This window comes from Gymnoscopelus microlampas, assembly GCF_963454915.1.
Source record: "Gymnoscopelus microlampas genome assembly, chromosome: 2".
NCBI lineage: Eukaryota > Metazoa > Chordata > Actinopteri > Myctophiformes > Myctophidae > Gymnoscopelus > Gymnoscopelus microlampas.
The window spans coordinates 8,427,971-8,450,360 of NC_139939.1; the positions used below are offsets into that span (position 1 = coordinate 8,427,971).

The following is a 22,390-nucleotide window of genomic DNA, read 5'->3' on the forward strand; positions in this document are numbered from 1 at the left end:
TGTGTCACCTACCTGAAAATGTATGTTCTGTTTATTAAAGAGCTGGAGAGGCATGGAGACTATTGTTACTGAACAAACACTCTATAGCAATGATTACTATCAGAGTATAGTGATTTAACCATTTAATAAACCTTTTAACCAAAGAAATATCACTTACCCTACCTTTAAATGTCAAATGTTCATGCATGTTCGAATCATGTATACAGACCATATTCTTAGGTGCCACTCTTCCAGCTACCCTTTTATCTCATGCTTACCTCCTACGTATCCTACCTAGAAAAAAAAAGAAAACCTGTTTAGAAATAAAGGCACAACAAGTGTTATGAACGTAAGGTGCTACGTATCTTTAGTGTTTTATTTAAATTACCGTTTATATTCACTGTAGTATTTGTTTATTTACTTACTCACTTGATGCAATGTACATTTCTCTTTTTGCGTGCATCCCCTGCTGTTGAAAACCGAGCAACACAACTCATTTACTACATTTAGAAACTGTACTCTCTTTATCTTTGAACAACTGTTATTTTTATGTTTTCTAATGAAAGAATGTTGCTTTTTAAGACTGGGGCTCAAGAACATGACCTTCTGGCTACAGAGTCATATGCAAAACATTACTTTCGAAACACAGTGCTTTAAAGCTGTTTCATGAACATAAATATAAGAATATCCTATAATAGTACTACTTTTATTTTGACTGAATACCCAAAGGCTATTGTTTGTTGCAATGCACACATACAATGCTTCACATATATTTGTTTTTATCAAACACTTAGGATTTTTTTTTTTAATGGTGACAGAAATAGTCGTATGTAACATTATGATTCGCACTGCCAGATAGGATTTCCTCTAGTTAAGTAATATAAACGTGTTAATTTACATAGGAACAGTATGTTGTATATTACCTCTCTTAGACAACGTAAAGAAAAGTCTAACCAATGTGATGGACAGGAGAGATGATCAGAGGAACTGAGTTTTTACCACCATCATTAAGACCAGAATCGAAGAATGGATAGATTTTCTCAGTGAAGGTGCAGCCAGTGAAAGAGTAGAGATGAACTCTGGGCTCCACATCATAAAAGGAGACCAGACCCTCCTCATAATCCACAAACACTCCCACTTTCTGGACCTTCTGCTTCACAGGGAGGAGGACAGTAGTGTCAGCACAAGCCTTGTACTTATTTCCATTCCCCAACCATATAGTCCAGTAACCGTTGTTGGGTCTCACTGTGATTTCCCCTTTCCTGTCGATGGACTCTGTGGCCACTCCTAAAAACCAGTCAGTCTTCCCTTTAACCTGAACCTCATAGTAAAATCTCCCTGAGGAGAAGCTTTGTTTTCCTAAGACAGAGGGATATAGAGAGAATCTCTTTCTGTTATCTGGGAGATTCCTCTTTACGTTTCCATCATTCACTTGTTTTCCATCATCAGACAGGATGAGTTCACACTGTGCTGTATCAGGGTCCAGAGTTACATCCACAGCATATTGCTGGATCCTCCTCAGCTCAGCATCACGCAGCTTCTCCATCTCTTGACTGAGTGTCTTCTCCAGCTGAGCCACAGCTGTCCTCACAGTCCCCACATATGAAGACTGATGGACATTGATGTTTGTCCAGTCCTTGGTGGGTGGAGGGGTGCTGATGGATGGGATGTTCTGGAGGAGTTGGAGGTGGTCTTCAGTGTGTGAGAACTGCTTCAGCTCAGAGCTTCTCTTCTTTAACTCAATGATTTCCTGTTGCAGATCTTTAATGAAGCCTTCAGCCTGTTTCACTGTTGTTTTATGCTTCTCTTCAATCACATCAATGACCTCAGCCTGGCTTCTCTCAATACAGCTCATCAGAGTAGTGAAGACCTGCACACTGTCTGCTATCTCTCTGTCTGCATCTTTCTTGCTGAGCTGTACTGAGTGTTTGACCTCCTGAATCTTCACTTGTCTCACCTGGATCATCTGCTGAACTTCAGCCTCAGTCTTTCCCAGCTCAGCCTTCTTCCCTTCATATGCCTCTTCCAGAGATACAATTTGATGTAACTTGTGGTCTGACTCGGTGCAGAACTGACAAACACACATGTGGTCAGTCTTACAGAACAGCTCCAGAGGTCTGTCATGTTTCTTACACAGAATGTCTTCCAGGTTCTTTACAGGGTCGATGAGTTTGTGTCGTTTTAACAGTGTGACTCTGTGGTGAGGCTCCAGGTGAGTCTCACAGTAGGAGGTCAGACACACCAGGCAGGACTTCACAGCCTTGAGCTTGGTCTCAGTACAGACGTCACAGGACACTTCATCTGGTTCAGCAGGTTCCTGGTTTGTGCTGAACGTTTTCTTCAGCTGTTTGGATTTCCTGAACCAATCAGCCATCTCAGAAATGAAAGTATTGACATAGACCTCTGGTCTCTTACAGAAGATTGTTTTACATAGTGGACACTGACACACATCACTAGTGTCCCAGTAATGTGTGATACAGGTTCTGCAGTAGTTGTGTCCACATGGTGTGGCGATTGGATCAGTGAACACATCCAGACAGATAGAACACAGGAACTGGTCTTCAGAGAGGAGAATGCTGGAAGATGCCATTTCTATACGCTGAAAATAAATAAAAAATAATTACAGTGAGTGTAGTAAAAAAAAAATAGTAGTTCTGCATACTGATTGATTTATTAATGCACTCTAGACCAAGGGTTCCCAAACCTTTCAGGCCGCGACACCCCAAAATAATGATATTTGAACTGGGGACCCCCCACCCTAACAAGCACTAGGAATTGTAGGCATTATCGACTCGGTTCCACAGATAAACATTGTGAAAATAGTCCAACTACAAGCTCACATTACCTCGCACTGCGAAGCGTTGTGAGCTTGTAGATCAGCTATATTCCCAATGTTTGCCTCTTTCTTATGTAATATTTGACAAGTTGGCCAATTTTGTATCAAAAAGGTCTTAAAAGTCATTCAATTGTCACTTTAGAAATATGCATTTATACCCTGTATGGAGTGTATGCACTTGTATGGTGGTTTGTTTACTGTTAAGTGAGAAAACAATGTTGCTAATCATCTGGGGACCCCTCACAATAAGTTGGGGACCCCCCAGTTTGGGAACCACTGTTCTAGACATTCAAACCCAATGTCAAACTGAATAAATAAAACAACAGACACACAACGTAAATATTGTACAATAAACACACGCGGTAACAAAATAAAATACAAGACAATTGACACACAAAAAAAACATACCTTGCCGCCTGCATACAGGGCAGGCTAAAGGGGCTGAGTCCAAGTCCAGTGCCCACACGAACAAACTTTTACAGCAACACAAACTGCAATAAAAAAATCACAACAATGTTGACACAGATATAGGCTACGCCTACTGTACTGTAGCAATTGGCTAACACACACCCACACACAGACGGAAATTAACATTCATACAAACTAAAATATTAGACTGGGGAATATGTGTGGATACAGTTTAGTATAACTTTAACTATCTCTGTTGACATAACATGTCTTCTTGATTTTATGCTCTCAATTGGATATGGACTATGAACTCATATTCTGAAAATAGACAATACGGGGAAGTGCTTGTTAACTTTGCTTTATGAGTGATTGAATAAACCTGCTCAGATGTTCGCGTCATATTCTGTTCGTTATGATCTGAGTTCCAGCAACAGCTGATGCCTCCCTGTCTTTTCATTCTATTGTTCCTCCATCAGCAGTATGTATTTCACTTGTATCTGGTCGACATGTGGACCAGATAACAAGTGAAATAAATAAATACTGCTGACAGAGTTAACTGCAGCGATCTGCACATGCTAACTCTGTCAGTGTCAACAATTTGTTACTGAATAGTAAATCCTTAAATATCTGCTGATACTCACCTTTTCTCTGTGTTTGTAAAGATTGTGTTGAATGAGTGTTTTGTAGAGCTTGTGTGCGCCACCCTCGAGCCCTCCAAACTGCAGACAGACCCCTCTCTCCAAACTAGCCTACTTTCTGACTGTTTAACTTTCATTTCACTAGACTGGTGTCAGCGTCACTGAGGAACTCCCCCTCCTTTGGAATAGGCTCTATTCACAGCAGCCATATTATGAAGACATTCACGGGTGTTACCAATGATACTAATGATGGCTCTGTTCCATTCTGGTCAGAGTCAGGGTGCTGATATTGTGCATGTTGGCCCACTGGAAACACCAGTGGGTCTACAGTTGGGGTCCAACAAGGACCCTCATGGGCTTCCAAATGGTCCCTTACAGGTGTGTAACTCTGAGAGTGTAGGCTACAAATGGAACCAAATGGACCCGTAAGGGTCCATTTTGTTCCATTTGTACACTCTCAGAGTTATGGGCGTCGTGGAAACCACTGTGCTAGATGGAACAGAGCCTTCATTTGTATCATTGCTAACACCTGTGAATATCTTCATAATATGGCACTGTGAATAGAGCCTATTGTTAACCCTTGCCTTCACATCATCCACTCCGGTAACAGGATACTGTAGGTGGGCACCAAAACATTCTGGGCACCTTAACGAGTGGGCAGCACTAGGGACATGTGGGCACCTGGAAGAATACAAGAACCGCTGGGGACGAGCGTCGAGTCATAGGAAGTTAGGAACACATAGCTGTTATATTTCTATTGAGAAATGTAGGCCTATATGACAACACAAAAATATCGAGGCACACAGTAGAAGTGATACGCATTATATGGCCAATATATTGACAGACATACCCTCATACACACAACACATTACATTTATTATTGCAATTGTTTTATCATTTAGAAATCTAATGATCCAAATAGGCTATAAAGGTGAACAAAAACCACAGCTGATCTGTGTAGGGTCCTCATCTGGAGTTACCTCAGTCTCAGAGAGATGGATGGATTAGGAACAGACAGTCAGGACACTACATTGTAATGTAAAGTTAAAAAACACTATCCTAATTCAGGTGCCCAGTCTTCCTGGTGCCCAGATTTCCCTAGTGCCAACTCTTCTCCACCCCAAAGTGCCCACTCTTCCGGGTGCCCACATTTCCGTTGTGCCCACTCTTCCTAGTGCCCAGTTATCCTGGTGCCCACTTTTCCTAGTGCCCAGTCGTCTCCACCTCTAATTGCCCACTCTTCCAGGTGCCCAGATGTCCCTAGTGCCCACCTATCCTGTATCCTCCATCTCTTTCTCATTCCATTCATCTCCTCCAGTCATCCTCTCTAGACTCTATAGCTCTCTACTTCCACCATAAATGAAACTACAACAAATGAAACTAACCAGCCATTTAAAGATCTGCTGCTGCATGAGGGGTTGTGTAACTTTGGGTCCCAGGGAGACACAATTCTCTTTTTGGGTCTCCAGTTGATACGTTTGGGAAACACTGCTGTAAACCTGAGTGTGGCTTTTTACAGCGCTTTGGCATCCAGCATAATGATCTAGTCCAGTATGGTTCTCGACCAGCCAGTGGTCCGGGGACCACCAGTGGTCCTTGAGGGGGTTCCAGGTGGTCCCCAGCTAAATGATGGAGAGTTGGTAACCAAATGGACCCTTAAAGATGTTTAACTCTTGAGAGTGTAAAATGACCCTTACGGGTCCATTTGGTTTCATTTTACGTTCTCAAGAGTTAAATTATTGTTAAACACCTGCATTATTTAATTTACAAGAAGTCTACACAATTGAGAATGTAGAAGAATTGTTATTTTGATCAACGTTTGCCTGTTGTCTCTCCTATATGGTACCACATCAATAGGCCTACAGCATGGAATTGTGGACAAAATCTTATCCAATAACCAAAACAAGTTTTGGGTCTCAGAGTCTAAATCTCATCAAATGGTGGTCCGTGGCTCAAACGCCTAATAGTTAATGGACCTTGATATGAAAAGGGTTAAAAACCACTGGTCTAGTCAGACTCCACTCTGCACCAGCGCCGTAAGAGATGGTGTGTTGTATGCGTACTCCCCCTGCTGTTGAAAACCGAGCAACACATTCTCATCCCAACTCATGTAGTACATTTAGAAACTGTACATTCTTTATCTTTGAAGAACTGTTATTTTTACTTTTAAACTTATGTTTACTTTTAAAACAGTGTTGCTTTTAAGAGACTAAATACTGGGAATCAAAACATGAGCTTCTAGCTACAAAGCCATTATGCAAAACCTTACAGTTGAAACAGTGCTTTAAAGCTGTTTCGTAGATACAGAGTGAGGTTTTGATTTACTTTTTATTAAACTTTATTTTTTTTAAACTGAAAATAGGGTCATACTGTATGAGACCCACCTCTGCCTCTGTTTACCTAATATTACAATTTCCTTCAGGCATGTTTATAGACATGAGAGTAACTAGTCGGATTCTATTACCTAAAAAACAGAAAGGACAACAAAACCAGTGTCACAAAAAAAACACAAGAATAAGAATAACTAGAAAATGTGCTCCTCGGAGCACAAGTCTCCGCCAGCAGACCCACATTGGTGAGGATTTTTGGTAAGGAATTTATTCCAAGATTGGAACTTTTTCTGCTAATATCTCCTGACTAAATGTTAGCTTGGCTGATGGCACTGATGTCACTTCGAAACATGCAATGCAATGTTTCGAAGTGATTCACCTATTTATAGGTATGTATTTCGTCATGCGTCTCGCTAGCCAATCAAAGCACACCCTTTCAACATATTGTCACGTGTCACGTGAAGCTTGACCAATGTTAGCTTGGTGGAACCAAAGGAAATCAAACGAAAACATACTCTCCACCATGCCTTCGGCCTGGCGGAGACAATAAGTACTACTTTTAACACATGTTGCATTTCCATTTTTTATTTTGACTGAATACCCAAAGGCTATTGTTTGTTGCAATACACAACACATACATACATAGGCCTACAATGCTTTACATATATTTATTTTATTAAATACTTTTTTTTAAATGGTGACAGAATACCAGATAGGATTTACTCTAATAACGTAATATAAACTGGTTAATTTACAAAGGAACACTTGCTGTATATTACCTCTCTTAGAAAATGTAAAGAAAAGTTTAACCAATGTGACTGACAGGAGAGATGATCAGAGGACCACGGTTTTTACCACCATTTATACGACCAGAATCGAAGAACGGATAGAGTTTCTCAGTGAAGTTGCATCCAGTGAAAGAGTAGAGATGAAATCTGGTCTTCACATCATAAAAGGAGACCAGACCCTCCTCATAATAAACAAACACTCCCACTTTCTGGATCTCCTCTCTTACAGGGAGGAGGACATAAGGGTTAGCATTAGCCCCATACTCATTTCCACTCTCCAAACCTATAGTCCAGTAACCATCGTCAGGGCTCAGTGTGATTTCCCCTTTCCTGTCGATGGACTCCCTGGCCACTCCTAAATCCCACTTAGTCTTCCTTTTAACCTGAACCTCAAAGTAAAACCTTCCTGAGGAGAAGCTTTGTTTTCCTAAAACAGAGGGATATCGAGAGAATCTCTTTCTGTTTTCTGGGAGATTCTTCTTTACCTTTCCATTATTCACTCGTTTACCATTCTCAGAGAGGATGAGGTTGGGATGTGCTGTATCAGGGTCCAGAGTTACATCCACTGCATATTTCTGGATCATCCTCAGCTCAGCATCACGCAGCTTCTCCATCTCTTGACTGAGTATCTTCTCCAGCTGAGCCACAGCTGTCCTCACTGCCCCCCTCACTGTCCCCACATAAAGAGACTGATGAACATTGATGTCTGTCCAGTCATTGGTCCCCAGTCGTTTGTCCCCAGACAAACAAATAAGCAAAGGAATGGAATGTACTCAAGCAAACAAACATGATGTTGGCCACTCCTTAATGAGACTACCCCCAGAACAAGTTTTATGCTAGTTAAATGCTCCATGGTGCATCTTCTGCCTTTCATATTACAATGTTTAAAGTGTATTTTGTATTTATTTATTAATTCCTTTATTGCTTGAGCACAGTTTTGAAAATAGGACTCTCTCTTTCTCTTCCTCTATCATGAGATGAGAAATCTTCTATCATGATGAGAAAGTAGACCTTGCACAATTGTGATGTAAGATACATGTATGTGGAACAATGGAAAAAGAAAGGTCAGAGTCAAAACATCATACACCTGTACAGTATGTACATGATGAGTGATTAGATAATGATAAAAGGTGTACTGTTACACCCAATGTCCTTATTGGGCTTTCACAGCCAGTTAAACTCTCCTTTGTAATATTTCCTCCAAGGAACAGGCAGTTGTTGAATATGGACTGGTTTATTACAAAAAAGTGTAAAACTGAAACACAAAATACAGAAAAGCACAAATTAACATAAAATACAAACAGCTTGTTACAGGTAACACAAACAGGTAAGCATTTGCAGTTAAGAAGCCTCAATTTCACCAGTACACTGCAGTGCCATTCATGGCAATAAAGAACACATAAAGGTTTAACATAAGTCACAATTCTTCCTAAATTAAGTAGTCACAATAATGGATGATATGCCTACTTACTTATTTTGCCACTCAAAGGGGTAGAAACAACTGATGGCTAAAGATTACTGACAACACTCACAAACAATCTCTCTTGTTGTTTACAAGGGGAAAAGGAAGTCTGGTCACCTTCTTCAGCACATGTATACTGCAGCTCCACAACACAAACAGCGCCCCCTGAAGACAGGGAGGTACTAAACTTAAAGGAAAAAGGAAGAACTATGCCCCCTAGAGGCAATAATGAAAACAATAAGGAAAAACTATGCCCCCTAGAGGCAGTAATGAAAACAATAAGGAACATGTTCCATTACACTCCCCGCCTTGGCATATTTAAAAATGCCACAATAACATTTACACAACACAAGTTCTGTACTCAAGAGAAGGAAACACTATGGTATGGGTTTGGAGAAAGTCTTAGTAGTCTTGACACGTAGTTTCATGGCATGGTGTAACTGTCTGAACACTACTGGCTGGCTCTTCAATGGGGGTGGAGCTGGAGGGGGCAGCAAGCATGGGAAGGTGTAAGGTGGGACAGTAGGATTACCCTGGCTGCTGGGAGTCAGGGCCGAAGACTGGAGAGGCATGCTTATCTTGACGGACGTTGGTTGGGTTAGAACTGTCGGTGTGCTGGTTGTGGTATCAGCAGCAGTGGGGGATGCAGGGGCTGGTAGCTGGGTTTGATGCTGGGCGGGCACTCTGGTATTGAAGATAATGTTCTGGTCTGACGTGTCATGCAGGGTGATGTGGTGGATCTGACCCGGTGTGTTCACATACACCAAGTCCTTGATTTGGACCTCGATCTGGTCCGGGTAAGAGAGAGCATCCTTGAGTATCTGGAACTGCTGTGTCCGTTGCGTGGGGGCAGGAGTGAGTATTTCTTCCTGTGAAGAGCTTTCCTCCTTTCCGCCATGCTCTTGAAGGGAAGAGGGGGAATTGGGTGTCTGTGGTGGTGGGCCAGGGTGAAGAGCTGTCACGTGCCTTTCACTGTCCCCCTCCACACACTTGATGGTGACGTTACAGTCTTTTTCCTGGTGACTTTGCTGATGGGTGATGTCAGCATGCTGAATGGACCTATGGGTGATGTCATCACGGTGAGCAGGCGTGTCGGTGATGTTATCATGATGAGCAGGCGTACCGGTGATGTCATCAGGCGTACCGATGATGTCATCATGTTGAGCAGGTGTACCGGTGATGTCATCAGGCGTACCGGTGATGTCATCATGGTGAGCAGGCGTACCGGTGATGTCATCATGGTGAGGGGACCTGTGGGTGATGTCATCACGTTGAGGGGACCTGTGAATGATGTCATCACGTTGAGGGGACCTGTGGGTGATGTCATCACGTTGAGGGAACCTGTCGGTGATGTCATCACGTTTAGGGGACCTGTGGGTGATGTCATCACGTTGAGGGGACCTGTGAATGATGTCATCACGTTGAGGGGACCTGTGGATGATGTCATCACGTTGAGGGGACCCGTGGGTGATGGAATCACGTTGAGGGGACATGTCTCCTTTCTGCACTGGGTTTGCTTGTATGGGTAAACACTCCAACTCTTCACTTGGCTCTGCAAGTTCAAGCTGAGCAGCAACAGACTCCAATACCTCTGCTTTGGCCATGGTAGCATCAGCTTCTTTATGGAGTTGAATCGCTTCAATAGTTGAATCTAAGCGGGCCTTTTTGATATTTGCATTGGCTTCTATGCGGGCCATCTCCATATACGCATTGGCTTCTATGCGGGCCATCTCCATCTTAATGTTAATTTCTTTGTAAGCATAGACTGCTCTTACTTTAGCGGCCTGTGCTTCGGCCAGTGCTCGTGCTGCTGCCATGCTGGCTCTGGTTGATGCAGATGATCTGGTAGATCGTGCTGATGATTTAACAGTCAGCTTTCCTGAGGACTTTGAGTGAGCGGAGGATGACTTGGTGTCCTCATTGTCTTTCTTCCGTGCCTGTGATGTCTCCATTATGTGGACTGGATAAGGCTGGTGAAGAAGAGTGCTCGCAGAGTGCTAATTTCACTAGCCACTCAAGTGTTACTGGCTCTCTTGTCAGTGTCCAAAAGTTGCTTGATGTCCCTCGCAGAGGGCTAATAATTTTACTGTACTGTTACACCCAATGTCCTTATTGGGCTTTCACAGCCAGTTAAACTCTCCTTTGTAATATTTCCTCCAAGGAACAGGCAGTTGTTGAATATGGACTGGTTTATTACAAAAAAGTGTAAAACTGAAACACAAAATACAGAAAAGCACAAATTAACATAAAATACAAACAGCTTGTTACAGGTAACACAAACAGGTAAGCATTTGCAGTTAAGAAGCCTCAATTTCACCAGTACACTGCAGTGCCATTCATGGCAATAAAGAACACATAAAGGTTTAACATAAGTCACAATTCTTCCTAAATTAAGTAGTCACAATAATGGATGATATGCCTACTTACTTATTTTGCCACTCAAAGGGGTAGAAACAACTGATGGCTAAAGATTACTGACAACACTCACAAACAATCTCTCTTGTTGTTTACAAGGGGAAAAGGAAGTCTGGTCACCTTCTTCAGCACATGTATACTGCAGCTCCACAACACAAACAGCGCCCCCTGAAGACAGGGAGGTACTAAACTTAAAGGAAAAAGGAAGAACTATGCCCCCTAGAGGCAATAATGAAAACAATAAGGAAAAACTATGCCCCCTAGAGGCAGTAATGAAAACAATAAGGAACATGTTCCATTACAAAAGGCATGACTTAGAGGAATGCCGTGTCACAACTACTTTCATGCAATCATGAATCAGAATCAGAGGTGAGCAAATGTTTAAGCTGGAGGTCTGATGGTGATTGTGGACCCCCAGGGTGTGGATCAAGGGTTTGCACTGATTATGATTGTGGAGTGTTGTTATAGTTATATATTGTTATCTTTGGACACTTTGAAACACTTTCTCTCAACGGTGAAAATTCTTTTCAAAAAGCTATACTTGTCCAGTTCTGCCCTCCTTTGCTTTGTAGCAAATTGATCCTTCTGAACAGATCTGTTTTTTTGTTTTGTTTTTTTTATAATTTTTATCCCGCGATTTTTGTAACCCATTTTTTTCACCCGGTGCCAATTTCCTAAGTGATCCTGGGCGCTACACCAGCCCTACACCAGCGCTACACCAGTCCCCCACAGCCAGGGAGGCCAGGGCCGAGCTCATGCTTCCTTCATTGCGTGAGAGCCAACTGACCTTCTTGTCACCTGACAGGGGGGAGTTTCCCTGGTTGGACGTAGCGCGTGGAAGGAACACGTTATTCCAACCAGTTCCCTTCCCCTCCATCAGGCGCCCCGGCTGTCATGGGGGAGGCGGTATAGTGACCAGGATTACTACATGTTTTTGTGAGGGTATTAACTACCCTAGGAGACACGGGGAGAACATGCAAACTCCACACAGAGCAGGCCCTTTCGCCAACCCCACCCTGGGTATGGGCGCTGATGACGCGGAGGAGAAGACACGCCCCTGGCGGGAATTGAACCCAGAGGCAACAGCGCTACCGACTGCGCCACCGTGCCCCAGAACAGATCTGTTTTTGATCTTTTCCTACAGTTTAATTGTCTGACCACACCACATAGGAATCCATTGTCTTATAAAAGGTTTCTCCAACAAAACACACATTTTGCTATTTTCAGCTGTAAGGTAGCTATTATCAAACATTAGTTCTAGCTGTCTTGTCCTCACCTGATGCAATTATGTACAGTACCATGTACAATACCTCAAATCTCATGCAACATATTAATGAGCATGTCACCCCAACACCTTACAAGTCACCAAATGTATTCAAACCAATTTGAATTCAAAGATTAGATTGTGAACATTGTATATATATATATATATTTATATTTTGGGAAATTTGTTTCTTTTGAAACTGTTGTAAATATTCAGAATCAATCAATGTGTAGCCTATTGAGAAATGTATATGACACAAAAATATCGGTGCACACATTAGAAGTGAGTAGGCTATACGCAAAATGGTCAAAAATTGACAGACATATTCACCCTCTACACCATACACATTACATTTACATTGCAATTATTTTATCCCTTAGAAATCTAATTATCCAAATAGGCTATAAAGGTGAACAAAAAACACAGTTGATCTGTGTAGGGTCCTCGTTTGGAGTTACCTCAGTCTCAGAGAGATGGATGGATGAGGGACAGACAGCCAGGACACTACATTTTAATGTCTAGTTAAAAACACTTGTGGACACAAATCCTAATTCAGGTGCCCAGTCTTCCTGGTGGCCAGATTTCCCTAGTGCCCACTCTTCCCCAACCCAAAGTGCCCACATTTCCCAAAATATGGTGCCCAGATATCCCTAGTGCCCACCTATCCTGTATCATCCACTCCACTCCATCTCTTTCTCATTCCATTCATCTTCTCCAGTCATCCTCTCTAGACTCTAGCTCTCTACTTCCACCATTCAAATGAAACTACCAGCCTTTTAAAGATCTGCTGCTGCATGAGTATTTCTGTAAGTTTGGGTCCCAGGGAGACACATTTCTCTTTTTGGGTCTCGAGATGAAAAGTTTGGGAAACACTGCTGTAAATACTGCTTATTGTATTTTTTTGTAAATACTGCTTATTGTATTTTACATTTTGCTCTTTTATATTGAAATAATCCCAGCCTATGTTATTATGCTCTGTAATGTGAAGCACTTTGGTTCGACTTTGGACGATGTAAATGTGCTATACAAATAAAGTTTGATTTGATTGATTTGATTTAAACCTGAGTGTGGCCTTTTACAGCGCTTTGGGATCCAGCATCCATAGAGATGGTTTGTTGTATGCGTGCTCTCCCTGCTTTTGAAAACCGAGCAACACATTCTCATCCCAACTCATAAAGTACATTTATAAACTGTACTTACTTTATCTTGAACAACTGTTTTTATGTTTTCTTATGAAATAATGTTGCTTTAAAGACATAAGCTTGAAACACAGACTGGACAACAAAACCAGTGTCATAAAAAAGACCAACACGAGAAGAAGAATAATAACATAAAAATATCCTATTAGTACTACTTAAGACATGTTGTATTTCCATTTTTTTCCCCTGAAACCCCAAAGGCTATTGTTTGTTAGAATGCACTACACGTATACATACAATGATTTACATACTTTGTTTTATTAAACACTTTTTTTTTTAAAGGTGACAGAAATAGTCATGTAATACTATGATTATGAATACCAGACAGAATATCAGACAGGATTTCCTCTAGTAAAATATTATAAACTAGTTAATTTACAAAGGAACACTTTGTTTGTTTGTATATTATCTCTCTTAGACAACATAAAGACCAACGACAAGTCTAACCAATGTGATTGACAGGAGAGATGATCAGAGGACCACAATTTTCACCACCATTAATAAGACCAGAATTGAAGAAGAGTTTCTCAGTGAAGATGCAGCCAGTGAAAGAGTAGAGATGAACTCTGGTCTTCACATCATAAAAGGAGACCAGACCCTCCTCATAATCCACAAACACGCCCACTTTCTGGAGCTTCTCTCTTACATGGAGGAAGACATAAGCTTGGTTTTCACTCTCCGACCCTATAGTCCAGTAACCATCGTCAGGGCTCAGTGTGATATCTCCTTTCCTGTTGATGGACTCTCTGGCCACTCCTAAATCCCACTCAGTCTTCCCTTTAACCTGAACCTCATAGTAAGACCTCCCTGAGATGCTTTGTTTTCCTAAGACAAAGGGATATTTAGAGAATCTCTTTCTGTTTTCTGGGAGATTCTTCTTTACCTTTTTTCCATGATTCACTTTTTTACCATTCTCAGACAGGATGAGGTTGGGATATGCTGTATCAGGGTCCAGAGTTACATCCACTGCATATTGCTGGATCCTCCTAAGCTCAGCATCACGCAGCTTCTTCATCTCTTGACTTCATCTCTTCTCCAGCTGAGCCACAGCTGTCCTCACTGTCCCCACATAAAGAGACTGATGGACATTGATGTGTGTCCAGTCCTTGGTGGGTGGAGGGGTGTTGATGGATGGGACGTTCTGGAGGAGGTGGAGGTGGTCTTCAGTGTGTGAGAGCTGCTTCAGCTCAGAGCTTCTCTTCTTTAACTCAATGATTTCCTGTTGCAGATCTTTAATGAAGCCTTCAGCCTGTTTCTCTGTTGTTTTCTGCTTCTCTTCAATCACATCAATGAGCTCAGCCTGGCTTCTCTCAACACAGCGAATCAGAGCAGTGAAGACCTGCACACTGTCTGCTATCTCTCTGTCTGCATCTTTCTTGCTGAGCTGTACTGAGTGTTTGACCTCCTGAATCTTCACTTGTCTCTCCTGGATCATCTGCTGAACTTCAGCCTCTGTCTTTCCCAGCTCAGCCTTCTTTCCTTCATATGCCTCTTCCAGAGATACAACTTGATGTAACTTGTGGTCTGACTCGGTGCAGAACTGACAAACACATGTGGTCAGTCTTACAGAACAGCTCCAGAGGTCTGTCATGTTTCTTACACAGAATGTCTTCCAGGTTCTTTACAGGGTCGATTAGTTTGTGTCGTTTTAACCGTGTGACTCTGTGGTGAGGCTCCAGGTGAGTCTCACAGTAGGAGGTCAGACACACCAGGCAGGACTTCAGGGCTTTGAGCTTGGTCTCAGTACAGACGTCACAGGAGACTTCATCTGGTTCAGCAGGTTCTTGGTTTGTGCTGGACGTTTTCTTCAGCTGTTTGGATTTTCTGAAATGATCAGCCATCTCAGAAATGAAAGTATTGACAAAGACGTCTGGTCTCTTACAGAAGATGTTTTTACATAGTGGACACTGACACACATCACTAGTGTCCCAGTAATGTGTGATGCAGGTTTTACAGTAGTTGTGTCCACATGGAGTGGTGATTGGATCAGTGAACACATCCAGACAGATAGAACACAGGAACTGGTCTTCAGACAGGAGACTGCTGGCAGACGCCATTTCTACCCACTGAAAATTAATAAAAATCCCACCCTGTGTGAAGGAAGCGGTGCCTTTGATGAGTGGCCTCCTGGTGGCGCTATAATAGGGCGGGGCGGGGCTTCAGCAATTAATGCTCGTCCCTATTGGTGGTGTAAGTCCACATACCAAATTTGGACTTGGTGGCATGCTGCAAACTGGAGTTATGGCTGTTTGTAGCCCAGCCAATGACAATACAGAGGGGGCGGGGCTTCAGCAATTACAGCTTGTCCCTATTGGTGGTCTAAGTTCACGTGGTAAATGTGTATTTGGTAGCATGCTGCAAAGTGGACTTATGGCTGTTTAAAGCCCAGCCAATAGGAAGACAGAGGGGGCGGGGCTTACTACATTTCAGTTCGTCCCTATTGGTGGTCTGAGTCCACGTACCAAATTTGTACTCAGTAGCATGCTTTGAACTGGAGTTCTGGCTGTTTAAAGCCCAGCCAATGGGAAGACAGAGGGGGCGGGGCTTATGTAATTACAGTTGGTCCCTATTGGTGGTATTAGTTGGACTTGGTGGCATATGCTGCAAGCTGGAGTTATAGCTGTTTAAAGCCAGTGGCCTCCTGGTGGCGCTATAATAGGGCGGGGCGGGGCTTCAGCAATCAATGCTCGTCCCTATTGGTGGTCTAAGTCCACATACCAAATTGGGACTTGCTGGCATGCTGCGAACTGGAGTTATAGCTGTGTAAAGTGCTGTTTAAAGCCAGTGGCCTCCTGGTGGCGCTATAATAGGGCGGGGCGGGGCTTCAGCAATCAATGCTCGTCCCAATTGGTGGTGTAAGTCCACATACCAAATTTGGACTTGCTGGCATGCTGCGAACTGGAGTTATAGCTGTTTAAAGCCCGTGCTGAAACGGACACAGTGGCCTCCTGGTGGCGCTATAATAGGGCGGGGCGGGGCTTCAGCAATCAATGCTCGTCCCAATTGGTGGTGTAAGTCCACATACCAAATTTGGACTTGCTGGCATGCTGCGAACTGGAGTTATAGCTGTTTAAAGCCCGTGCTGAAACGGACATAACGGACAAACGGACATACGGACGGACATAGTCAAGAGTAGAGCGGCTGGCACCGCTAAAAAGAATAATAACTTTTCACAGAATAATAGTTATAGATCTGGAACAGAGCCCAATTATGTCGACACAGATATATACTAGTATAGTAGCCTATAGTCTATAGCACACATGGGCAACATATGGCCTGGTGGCCGGACCCGGCCCTTTGACCATCTCAAGTCCTCAAAGAAAAACAAAATGACAAGTCCTCAAAGAAAAACAAAATGACCCCCCCCCCCCTCCCCCCCCCAAAAAAAAAAGAAATCTACATTCTAAAAGGCTGCCATATGTTAATGGTTTTAGGACAAATTAATTTAACACGACTCCAATTGATAGTAATTCATATCTACCATTTGAGGTCTGCATTCTTCCATCCATAAACTCAAATGTTTTATGTTTACAATGTAACAGTGAAACAGACTGCCATGAGTCCATATTTATAACATAACGCAATGTGTTTTATCAGTGACCTTTGGAGTGGTGCATGTGTCAGGTAATTCATAAGATGCTGTCTATATTTATACTTTAGACTCATTTAAAAGTTGATACGGCATTGCCGTGGATTGTTTAATAAGTAATCTTTTCATTGTAACCTCGTACAGAGTATAGTAAAAAAAAAGAAAAAAAAAGATCATTTTGTAACTGAAAATTGTTGTTGTGAAAGCAAGGACCTTGTCTACCAAATTCATGTAGTTTTAACATAATTCAGCACTATGTGTTTTCTGAGTGTTTATTAAATTTCATTTCACAAGATCAGCGTCACTGAGGAACTCCTATTTGTAGTTGTTAAAGGACAACTTTAGTTTTTTACAACCAAGGTTTATATTTTAGCTTGTAATTAAAGTAAATAAAAGATGAGTGTTACTTTTTTTTTCATGTACTGCTTTCTACAGTTTTGGCAATTTTTGCGATATTTTTTACAGTGGGCGGGGGCATTCTGTCCGGTGGCTAAATATGCCTTTTTTACACAATAAAAAAGGTCCTGTGGTCTTTGATGGCCAGATTTGAGTTATTGGGGGCTAGAAGAGCTACTGTACATAATAATAAAGAAACACCGGGTTATTGTGTAAAAAAAAGACATATTTAGCCACCGGACAGAATGCCCCCGCCCACTGTAAAAAAAGATCGCGAGAATTGCTAAAACTATAGAAAGCAGTAAATTTAAAAAATGTAACACTCATATTTTATTTACTTTAATTACAATCTAAAACATAAACCTTGGTTGTAAAAAACTAAAGTTGTCCTTTAACCCTTCACGTCCTCTACTTAGCGTTGCCAGGTCTGCTTATTATAAGTGACTTTGGGCTTATTTTCTGTAAAGTTGCTTGTAAATATTGGTAGTTGTGGGTTGTGTTTTTTGGGCTTGTTTCTAAATTGTAACTTTGCTTAGTTGCACTTCCTTCACAATTGCTTAATCATGGTTTGGTTCTCAAATATTTTCATGTCATGGACCCTCAAAATTAATATGTATTTGTCCCCAATCTGATAATGTTTTGTACCAGGGAGCCCCGTACCAGATTTGTATTCAAATATGATGTTTAAAAAATATTCCAAATATTCCGCATTTTATTTCAATCTTTTTTTTGAAAATAGCACATCTACAAGCTAACAATGCGTCGCATCACAACACGTTGTGAGCTTGTAGATCCGCTATTTTCAATGTATAGGCCTACAGTATAGGTTTAAAGTGCTCGTAATGGCCTATAGTGCCCTATAGTTGCTAGACCTCGTTGCTTATTTCTTTCACACAGGCTGGCAACACACCCTCCACTCCTCCATCTCTTTCTCATATCCATTCAGCTCCTCCCTCCTGTCATCCTCTCTAGCTCTCTACTTTCCACCATTTATAATGATAAACTACCCAGCCTTTCAGAAATCATTCTGCCCCGTTTGATTTGTCTCTCTCTCAATTGTTGAAATATTTGGCCATAAAGGTAGGGTGTTAAGGGATTTTCTTTGGTTAAAATAAGTGTAATCTAGTTCTATATTATGTTAGTAGGCCTACTCATTGCTTTTTATTACTAAACTGAAAATGCATTTTCAGGACGGGATACACATTTTATCCAATCAGGATAGAGAACTCATACAGGATACAGATTAAACAAGTGCAATTGGAAGTGATGACACGAATAAATGAGCTAAATTTGAACAGGAACACTATAAAAATTAAGCTGATAAATGGGTAGGCTACTCTCCTGATTGGCTGAACTTGTGTTACCTACCTGAAAATGTATTTTCTGTTTATTAAAGAGCTGGAGAGACATGGAGACTATGTTATTGAACAAACGCTCTATAGCAATGATTACTATCAGAATGTAGTGCTTTAGCCTTTAAAAAAAATGTTTTGTTTTAACCAACAAAATATCACTTACCCTACCTTTAAATGTCAAATGTTCATTCATGTTCAAATCATGTATACAGACTATTCTCCAGCTACCCGTTTATCTCATGCATACATTATCCTATGTAGAACAATAAAATAAAAAAAACTGTTTTACATAAAGGCACAACCAGTGATATGCGCGTAAGGTGCTACATACAGTATCTTTAGTGTTTTATTTAAATGACCGTTTATATTCACTGTAGTATTTGTTTATTTACTTACTTACTTACTTAGTCAATTGATGCGATGTACATTTCTCCCTTTTACCCGAATTCTGTCGGTCCATCGAGTCAGACTCCACTCTGCACCAGCGCTGTAGAGATGGTTTGTTGTATGCATGCTCTCTGCTGTTGAAAACCGAGCAATACATTCTCATAACTCATTTACTACATTTAGAAACTGTACTTTCTTTATCTTTGAACAACTGTTATTTTTATGTTTTCTTATGAAAGAATGTTGCTTTTAAGACTGGGGCTCATGAACCTTCTATCTACAAAATCATATGCAAAACATTACAGTCGCAACACAGTGCTTTAAAGATATGTCATGAACATAAATGTGTTTTAATTTACACTTTTTTTCTTTTTTTAAAAACTGAAAATGGGGTCATATATGAGACCCCCCTCTGCCTCTGTTTGCCTAATATTAAAATTTCCTTGTTTACAGATGAGAGTCACTGGTAGGATTCTATTCTAACAGACAGAAAGACAACAAAGCCAGTGTCATAGCAAAAAACAAGAATACAAATAATAAGATAAGAATATCCTATAATAGTACTACTTTTATTTTTACCCAAATGATATTGTTTGTTGCAATAAATATAGACATACACATACATACAATGCTTCACATATATTTGTTTTTATTAAACACTTAGGAATGTATTTTTTAATGGTGACAGAAATAGTCTTATGTAACATTATGATTCGCACTGCCAGATAGGATTTCCTCTAGTTAAGTAATAATAACTGGTTAATTTACAAAGGAACACTATGTTGTAAATTACCTCTCTTAGACAACATAAAGAAAAGTCTAACCAATGTGATGGACAGGAGAGATGATCAGAGGAACTGAGTTTTTACCACCATTATTAAGACCAGAATCAAAGAATGGATAGATTTTCTCAGTGAAGGTGCAGCCAGTGAAAGAGTAGAGATGAACTCTGGTCTCCACACCATAAAAGGAGACCAGACCCTCCTCATAATCCACAAACACTCCCACTTTCTGGACCTTCTGTTTCACAGGGAGGAGGACAGGAGAGCGAGCAAGAGCCATGTACTCATTTCCAATCCTCAACATTATAATCCAGTAACCGTTGTTGGGTCTCACTGTGATTTCCCCTTTCCTGTCGATGGACTCTGTGACCACTCCTAAAAACCAGTCAGTCTTCCCTTTAACCTGAACCTCATAGTAAAACCTTCCTGAGGAGAAGCTTTGTTTTCCCAAGACAGAGAGATATCGAGAGAATCTCTTTCTATTATCTGGGAGATTCTTCTTTACATTTCCATCATTCACTTGTTTTCCATCATCAGACAGGATGAGTTTGCAGTGCGCTGTATCAGGGTCCAGGGTTACATCCACTGCATATTGCTGGATCCTCCTCAGCTCAACATCACACAGCTTCTCCATCTCTTGACTGAGTGTCTTCTCCAGCTGAGCCACAGCTGTCCTCACAGTCTCCCCATATAAAGCCTGAGGGACACTGACCTTTGTCCAGTCCTTAGTGGGTGGTGGGGTGTTGATTGATGTGAAGTTCTGGAGGAGTTGGAGGTGGTCTTCAGTGTGTGAGACCTGCTTCAGCTCAGAGCTTCTTTTCTCTAACTGAGTGATTTCCTGTTGCAGATCTTTAATGAAGCCTTCAGCCTGTTTCTCTGTTGTTTTATGCTTCTCTTCAATCACATCAATGACCTCAGCCTGGCTTCTCTCAACACAGCTCATCAGAGCAGTGAAGACCTGTACACCGTCTGCTATCTCTCTGTCTGCATCTTTCTTGCTGAGCTGTACTGAGTGTTTGACCTCCTGAATCTTCACTTGTCTCACCTGGATCATCTGCTGAACTTCAGCCTCTGTCTTTCCCAGCTCAGCCTTCTTCCCTTCATATGCCTCTTCCAGAGATACAATTTGATGTAACTTGTGGTCTGACTCGGTGCAGAACTGACAAACACACATGTGGTCAGTGTTACAGAACAGCTCCAGAGGTCTGTCATGTTTCTTACACAGAATGTCTTCCAGGTTTTTTACAGGGTCGATTAGTTTGTGTCGTTTTAGTGCTGTGACTCTGTGGTGAGGCTCCAGGTGAGTCTCACAGTAGGAGGTCAGACACACCAAGCAGGTATTCAGGGCTTTGAGCTTGGTCTCAGTACAGACGTCACAGGAGACTTCATCTGGTTTTGCAGGTTCCTGGTTTGTGGTGGATGTTTTCCTCTGCTGTTTGGATTGCCTGAACCAATCAGCCATCTCAGAAATGAAAGTATTGACAAAGACGTCTGGTCTCTTACAGAAGATTGTTTTACATAGTGGACACTGACACACATCACTAGTGTCCCAGTAATGTGTGATACAGGTGTTGCAGTAGTTGTGTCCACATGGTGTGGCGATTGGATCGTTGAACACATGCAGACAGATAGAACACAGGAACTGCTCTTCAGACAGGAGAATACTGGCAGACGCCATTTCTATACACTGAAAATTGATAAAAAGAATAATAACTTTTCACAGCTTAATAGATATGATTCTGATCTGGAACAGAGCACAATATACACAGATACTGTATCTAGGCTACTCTACTGTAGCGATTGGCTATTGCTGACACACACACACACACACACACACACACACACACACACACACACACACACACACACACACACACACACACACACACACACACACACACACACACACACACGTATAATTAATAGAAATTAATATTCATACAAAATGAGACATTAGACTGGGGAATATGTGTGGATACAGGTTAATATAACTTCATATCTATCTCTGTTACTGACTAATCTCCTGTACTCACCTTTCCTCTGTGTTTGTAAAGGTTGTGTTGAATGAGTGTTTGGTAGAGCTTGTGTGTCTCCTCCAAACTACTTTCTGAGTGTTTATTAACTTTCATGTCACTAGATTTGTGACACTGTGTAGTTGTTAACCCTTCACATCCTCCACTCCTCTCCATCTCTTTCTCATTCCATTCATCTCCTCCAGTCATCCTCTCTATCTCTCTACTTATCCAACACATAAGCATGCATGTTTTATTTAAGATTAATGAATAAATACAGTCTGCTGAAGACTTTTCTGATTGCCGCTGCCTACTGAGTTAAAAAAAAAAAAAGTGTTGTGCTGCAATGCAACTTTATAGAGATTTGTATCAGTTTGATTTGAACTCATTCTTTGTTTATACTCTTTATTTTATTTATTTTACACTTTGTCGAAACATGTTGTGTAAAACAATTGTGTTGTTGTTGAAGTGTGCTGTACAAATAAACTCGCTTTGCCTTACTCAACCTCATAGCCTGATGTTTGCTGACTAGAGTTCATGTCATTGACTC

General features: G+C 41.4%; 1 pseudogene across 1 annotated transcript; it reads right to left on the reverse strand.

The window, feature by feature from the left end:
• Positions 1-866: 866 nt before the first annotated feature.
• Positions 867-21,911, reverse strand: LOC311053778 (annotated as a pseudogene). Its single transcript has 6 exons — positions 21,862-21,911; positions 13,767-15,385; positions 8,974-10,401; positions 7,015-7,649; positions 3,865-3,942; positions 867-2,578 (listed from the first exon to the last, which is right to left on the reverse strand). The product of its transcript is annotated as an uncharacterized misc_RNA (transcript).
• Between the last annotated feature and the right edge of the window lie 479 nt (positions 21,912-22,390).